The sequence below is a fragment of the Numenius arquata genome, chromosome 10, assembly GCF_964106895.1.
Source record: "Numenius arquata chromosome 10, bNumArq3.hap1.1, whole genome shotgun sequence".
In the NCBI taxonomy this organism is placed as follows: Eukaryota; Metazoa; Chordata; class Aves; order Charadriiformes; family Scolopacidae; genus Numenius; species Numenius arquata.
Window position 1 is genome coordinate 19,672,000 of NC_133585.1, and position 7,938 is coordinate 19,679,937.

The following is a 7,938-nucleotide window of genomic DNA, read 5'->3' on the forward strand; positions in this document are numbered from 1 at the left end:
GTGAAATGGTCTTACTTCTCTGGAGGGGGAGTTCCAAAGAGACAGTCTGGGCAAGGAACGCTTAGTCAAAGAGACACATGGAAGGATGTTAGATCTGCCGCTGCTTTAGGCTGGCAGTCCTTTCTGCCTACTTGGTCAGAGTTCAAATGCCAAGACTGCAAAGCCATCAGTACAGATTCTTGAAGGGGGAACAGGAATGTATCATTGACCACCACCATTAGTATTTGCTGTGGGTGAAAGACCTTTAGAGCAGTGGTAAAAATCCGGAGTCATGACACCTGAGCAATAAGTAAAAAAAGGTGGCTTTCTCACACCACTGAGACATGCTCAGAGTTAATTTTACTTTAGGAGGTTGGGAGGGGATTCCTTCAGGCCATGTGTGGCATGTGCAAGCACCTTTCCCACCTTCACTAACTCTCAGTCAATAACACACACGTGTCAGGGCACGTCTTTCATGTTTGTGAACTCGATCTGTCAGTCCTCTTGGTAAGAATGTACAGCCAAGGGCATTGCTTCCTCCCCTCCAGCCCAGCCAGACACACCACAGGAGCCTCCACACCCCTGAACTTAACTGCAACACTCGTGCATCCAGTTTCGTTTGAGCCATCTCTCGCTGCCTCTCTTCGTAGCAGTTCCTCCTGCTTTCTCTCCCATCACACCATTTTAATTCCCCAGCGTTTACCTCTTCCTCTCTCATCTCTGGTATCTGCCATTTTCATTTTCAGCCTCCCTACTTTCTTCCCCTTCTCTGCAGTAGAAGATAGTGAAGAGTTAGATACCCACCAGCAAGATACTCCTCTCTCCTACCTCTCCTCAGTGCCCTCCCAGCTCACCCTTCAATCAATTAATACGTTCGTTCAATTAATACGCCCCAAGTTTGCTTCCAGTGTACAACATCGAGCTCGATGTACTTAGTACTTCCTAATATCCAGGTATGATCTATTCTGTTCTCCCAGGGGCAGAAAAACGATCAAGAAGTAAAAGCAGCAAAAAGTAGTACATATGAGAGAAAGGAGGAACGGCTGTGTGACTTCTGCAGTTATCTGAGCTTTGTGTGGTTTGGTTTTGTACTTTTACAGTACATATTCCCAGTGTATGTCTTGGTCAAACCAGCTGCAACGTGATTGGATTCAACATCAGAGAAAATTCACCTGTGTTTGGGAAACAGTGGGTTACTCTGCTTGTCAAATTGTTTTTTACGTCAACACGCAGGCTATCGGCTGTGATGGAAAGACAGACTGCCACCAGCTCCTCCTGAACTGCTCCTTCTGTGTTGCTGACAGAGACCTGTCTTGGCAGGGTGTCCCTTCGGGGTGAGGTGGGCACCACAGCAGAAGGCAGGCTGGTCGCAGGAGGTGGGATCGTTACTGCTGCCCCCTCGCTTGATGCTGGCGGGTCAGACGCTGCCCAGGCTGAAGCTGCTCGATATCCACAGGCTTCAGGACAACTCTTGCGGTCTGTCTAACACTCTGACTATACCAGGCTTTTTCCAGATTTCATCAGTTACCACCTGTTTTTTTACAGGAAGAAAGTTAGAGGAAAAGCAAAGCTATTTTCTCATTTATTTGCTTCTGTGACTCACCTTTTAAAACAGTTTTAAATGCCTGTGTGTTCCTTTTAATTATCATTAAGAAAAAAAGTCTTTTCAATCTACTCAAATACTTTTTTTGGTAGAGGAAGAACAACTACAAGGCAATATTCTCATCACGTCTTTTGAAGAGCCTTAAATTTTAAACTGTTTTATAAAATCTTTAACCCTTTTGACTTAGGTATGAAACAATAATGATGTTCCTGATGTTAAGAAAGCAGGAATTATTATAGGGATGATGGTACAGCTATGAACAGGACAGAAAAACAAGATGAGAGAGACGTTGTTCTCATTTGCATTTGCCTCAGAAATCTGTCTGAAGCCTGAATAATACTCACTGCAGTCAAGCCAGAACATGCTCCATAAAGGCAGGTGACCTGGAAAAAGAAACAGGCAATTCCTGACAGATGCTTCTTCAACAAAACACAGCAGGGCTTTCCTATGTGAAAGATATCAGGCAGGCAAAAGGGACACAGCAACCTATTTCTCTCAAAAACACATCTGTTAAATGAATCCTCTCTGGAGACACTTGGCTCGTATAAAATCACTGAGACTCCACTGCTTTCAGAGGCTGCAAAGGGCTTGAGACTTGCAGCAAGACCTACCACTGAAAAGCAGTCAGCCTGTGGCATTACAACCTGGTTGTTTACAAGTATTACCAGTCAGCAGGATACACAGGCAGCTATAATATAATAACATTCCTGTGATTAATTTTAAATAGCTGTTTGGAGAGCAATGTGAGCAGGTTCAGAAGAGCATTCCATCTACCTACCAAAAACTGTTTATCTCCAACAGGTGCCAGCAGAGAATTAAAGTAACCAAACCACATGACACAACTTGTCCATCTCTGACTAAGGGAGCTTAGAAAAAAATCTTCCCTGGAAAAGGTGTGGGCTGAGAATATTTGTTTCAGTTAGCACATGCTCTCCTATCACCTTGGACTGCTCTGCTGCTGCATGGAAAGGTCACATTTTCCTACCCAGAGGGGTATCCATCCATTGCGAATGGCAGAAAGTCTGACTTCAGCATTACAGGTCAAGGAGGAAGCTCCTACAAGACTCAAAAAGTAACTCAAGAAGTTAGTTCACCTTAAAACATGCTTTGAGACAGAGTGGGCAAATGCTGAAGCTGACGTTTAGCCTGAGAGGACATGAGCACTTAATGGAACACACTGACAACACGAGCGTGTTCAAGTTATTTTTCAGGTAGTCGTTTCTCAAGTAACCATGAACAGTTCAACTCCAGCGGCTGCAAGGGACAGGTCGTCAGAACAACTTGTAATTACACAACTACAATTCCTGCGCTTCAGTCTGAAGCACTGCTGAAATGAATTCAGCACTCCCAGCCTTCAGCTCCCATTTAAGACTTGTTCAACCACGTGTAGCATCTTTTTATACAGCACTCTCCACAAAACTTCACATCTAAAGACAATACAGCTACAGTAGAGAAAAAGCAGAAGTTAGGAGTTAAGGCAAGGAAGAGATTTTTCAGTAAGATTTGAAGTGATTAGGGGGGGGAAATGTGATAAACAGTAAGGTCATTCTAATGGCAGGAAACGTAAAGGCAGCCTTATTTCTGCTAAATATGTGAAAATGTTGTGAAAATATTGCAAAGGGACCCAGAAGATTTACTAGTATATTAATAAAAGCAGAAAAAGAAGAAAGATGAGGTTGGGAAAGATGAAGGATGGGATAGGGACAGAAGCAAATTACATCACTTTTATTAATAAAAGGCTAAGAATCTCATCAAGATCTTTTAAGGTATGGGAAACTGAAAAATCATAAATGTTAAGGTAGACACTACAGTCACGGTGCTAAATAAATGTGTTGGACTGAGACGAGCAGATACACAGCTTTACCTATGAAACATTGGTGACTGATTTGTAGAACAGGAACAGAGCTAAAGCAAACAGATACTGCACAAAATTCATAACTCTGATCTGTCTGAACAACAAAACAACTTGGGAAGTTTTTAAAAAATATGCCTACAGTCACAAGGGGTACACAGCAATGATCCCAAGAAATACGATAGTTAAATAAGGCTGCTGTCAGCACGGAGAATGCCTAGATTATAGAATCATAGAATTGTCTAAGTTGGAAGGGACCTTTCAGATCATCTAGTCCAACCATCAACCAAACTCTGATAAAAACCATCGCTAAACCATGTCTCTAAGCACTAGGTCAACCCGGCTTTTAAATACCTCCAGGGATGGGGCCTCAACCCCTTCCCTGGGCAGCCCATTCCAAGGCTTCATAACCCTTTCCGTGTCAACATTTTTCCTACTATCCAATCTGAACCTCCCCTGGTGCAACTTGAGGCCATTTCCTCTTGTCCCATCGCCTGTTCCTTGGGAGAAGAGACCAACCCCCCCTGGCTACACCCTCCTTTCAGCAAGAAGCTGAAGGTCTCCCCTCAGCCTCCTTTTCTCCAGGCTGAACACCCCCAGCTCCCTCAGCCTCTCCTCATGAGACTTGTTCTCCAGACCCCTCACCAGCTCCGTTGCCCTTCTCTGGACCCACTCCAGCCCCTCAATGTCTTTTTTGTGGGAAGGGACCCAAAACTGGACACAGCCCTCGAGGTGGGGCCTCATCAGTGCTGAGTACTGGGGGACGATCACCTCAGTGTTATATTCCAACACTATAACTGTATGGCCTTATAACTGCAGGTAAGGTTAATAACCCCCAACAATTAAAAAAAAAAAAAAATCTGGTCTGAACTAATTTAGATTAATATCACTGCAGTCATTGGATATCATTACTCCTTTTTCCCATCAAATTATAAAGTCTTTAGTGTAAACACCTTCTTTTCTGCCTCCTACCTGCAACAGTGGTGGTTACCTACGTATTTTTTTTCTGAATAAACGGAACTTTACCTTCACGTTAGGTTTCCTCTTCATTTCCCATCCTTGTACCTTTGCAAAATTGTGAGTATCTGTCTGGGAGTGCTGACCCACTGAAGTATAGGCTCTGTTCCCAACAGCAATCCATGCTTTACACAGGAGTAACACGCAACGTGATATTCTTCTGCCTCCATTAATTACTCTGCTTCCGAACTACAGTTTCACAGCAGAAACCTGTAAGTTGTTCATGCCACCCTTTTCCACGACACTGCACTCCACAAGGCAGTTTCCCAGCCTGGAGTCACAGCCACCACATATTCCTACATCCGCCTGTTGTTTCTGTCCTATTTCAACAAGACAAGTTGTTACGGTAAGAATTCCAACACAAGATAAACCGAGTCATGACCACAACTGCAATCTCAGTTATTTGCCCCGAAACCACAGTTTTGCTGTTGAATTAATTATCCACTATTTGCACCTGGGATACGTAATAGGGGACCTTCTCCATCCTCATGAGGTAGTAAACAGGTTCCTGAGCTGGTGGCTGCGGAACGCACTTGATGCGCATCAACAAAAGTGATGGTTTAGGCTTCACACCTCTGACTTTTCATATTCTTCAGCAATTCACTTTTTTCAATAGCTCTGTATTCTGCTATTTAAGCAGAGAACCCCAACCATGGTGATATTTTCTTAAGGGAATAAACGAAGTTGGAAAAAGAAGTACATTTCCATCTTAGACCTGCCAGAGCAGATGCTCTTGTGTTCCATTCCGAAGACGTAAACGGCAAGAGGGAGGGCAGCTGTTGCTGCAGCTTTTGCAGCATCCCAAGGGATGCCGAGGTGGTACAAAGGGCCTGCCCTGACTCCTGCTGCTATTAAAAACAAAATCCAGTTTCTCATATGAGTTTGGTAAGTAGCTACAGCAGGAGCTGCGCAAACATTCATAAAAAAATGCTTTTCCACCACTGGAACTAGCAGATGCCCTGGAGATAATCATTACTCCTATACCACTGTGTTAGAAAGGAAAGGTAGGAGGCAAGTGTCGTGCAGAGAGGGGATCTTTCATGGCAGCAGAGGAGGCCGGCATCCACTTACATGGCAAGGACGCTGAAAACAGTTTATTTGCTGGAGATCGATGTAAGCACAGGGACTTCAAATAGCAGGTAGTATCACTGACACCAAACCGCGCTTGAACACAGCCAGCTGTAGCTAAACCTCCATTTAGTTAAACCATTCCTCCTGAGCCACACCTCCTCCCCGCTGACCAGACAGGAGCTGGACTCAAGCTGAAAACATCACTAGCCCGCGGGCTGCTGACTTCCGAGATCAACTACACACCCTCCATCAACACCAAGCAAATAAAGACCTGCTCTCTCAGGCTCCTCGTTATTCCATAAAGCTGCTTGGTGGGAAGAATGGCAACAGCCAAACTGCCCAGGTTTGGGTAAAGTTTTAACAAGTTAAAGGTTTCTGCTGTCCCCTGGGAATAGTTTTGATCTCATACATGGAAGATGAAAGATCCGCTGGTACCTGTCAACAACTACACCCTTCAGAACTGGGGCTACAGGGGTAAAGCCACAAACAAGAAAACTACATTTCTGGGAAGGGTCAGAAGTTCTAGGATGATCAAGGCTGTACAAAAGGCAGATGCTCAAGCGAGCAAGTGAATAAACTGTGTTGGAATGCAGTTCTAGTTAAACCAATTCAGAATATAATGGAAACTTTGATAGCAATCCATTGAAAGGGAACCACATTGCACTTGTCTTCCTTAATTAATTCCACCAGGCTTCCTTCACTAAAAATACTCTCTTTCAAAATTAAAAGCAGAAATGCCTCGTACGTTACTTCAAAGCAGTGGAAGAGGCAGCATGGAAATGCTTATTCTTCGACGGCAAATTCTCTTGTGAGCAATTCCAGAGACTGTGAACCTGCTAAACAAATGTAAATAGTTGGAATAAGAACGGCCCCACAGAAATAAGTTCAATTGATGGAAAAGTAAAATTATACAAGAAGCAAGATCAGCTGAAGTGCTTCTAAAAGAGCAGCTTTGTTCTGAATATCAGCTCAGAGGTTTTCTTCATACCCTACATTAGAAGAGTCCTTTGATCCATTTTGACCTTTTGTGTAGTACAGGCCACAGGAGAGTTTAAACGTGATCGTGTTCTTGAAATTGAGTTATTTTTTAAATTATCCAAACTTCATCTAACTACTCACCAGTAGAGAATTTTACGTAGCTTCAGTGTTAGACTACCTTTCTTCTTAGAACATAAATCCTTTTTTTAAGGTTCAAGCACATCCATTTTCTGTCACTAACTGCAGATTATCCTTATCTGCTAGATTCAAGCACTCCTGCTACCCCAATTTTTCCAGTGTAGATTTGTCTAACCCAATCCCATTCTGCGGCATCTTTATACTCCCTCATTCTTGTTGTCCACCTCTAATCCCTCTCCAACTTGCCAGTACTCTCCCCAAATTGTTGACAAAGTAACTTATACAACACTGATGGTGGACAAATGTGGAGGTAGCACAGCCATCATACCTTTCGTCCCCATTGATTCCATGCATCCAGGTACAGAACCTCCAATATTTATGATACTGGAGCATTTTATGTACTGGAGCATTTTTAAAGATATTTGTCATTTGCAAAAACAAACAAAAACTTGGAAAAAAAAAACAAACCATAAGCATAGATCAGTAGGGAAGCCAAAGGATTTTCTGTGCATTGGTGAAACTCGCTTGGCATGGCAGTCAGGCACTGGAACTCCTCATCCAACGTGTGTCCAAGTCCTACCTGCAAACAACTTTTGCTACATTCTGCTTTGTTGGTTAAAATAATGCCAACATTTTACATGAAAAAAAAAAAATTAAACAAAGACTTCAACTAAGTGGACTCCAAACCATAAGATTAATAATAACACCACCACCAATAATAATAATTATTATTCTTCACTCCTTTAAAAGTAATTAGCTATGCCTTCAGGATCAATCAGGCTTTTGTATCATTGAATACTATTTTTCTGAATAAATTTAAAAAAAAAACAACCACAAAACCAACAAACAAAACCCAAAACCTCAACCAACAACTACCAGTTAAGACACTTGATTAATTGTTATGTGGAAGGAAAAAATGAAGAAAAAACTCACAGAAACCGATTCAGATCTGGCAGGGCTGCGTTCTCGCTGTCTGTAAATCAAAAATTTCTACGTATTTTATTTCAAATTTATCTTGTTAAAACTAAGTCTTCACATCTAGAATAGGTTTTTCATTCCATGTGAAAGCAACATGCTGAACGCCTTCTAGCTACATTTTCACCGTAAAACAAAACTAAACTGTTGAGGCCAGGCTCACATACAGCTACTGCTGGCACGACACCAACACTCAGCAATAATGGAATTCAAAAAATGCCCAGTTATGAAAATGCTTTAACTCCAAGAACTTCCGATACTGCACTGAGGAAGTTACACATACCTTCAAAGAAAAAAAAACAACAAAACAAATCAACACCCATCT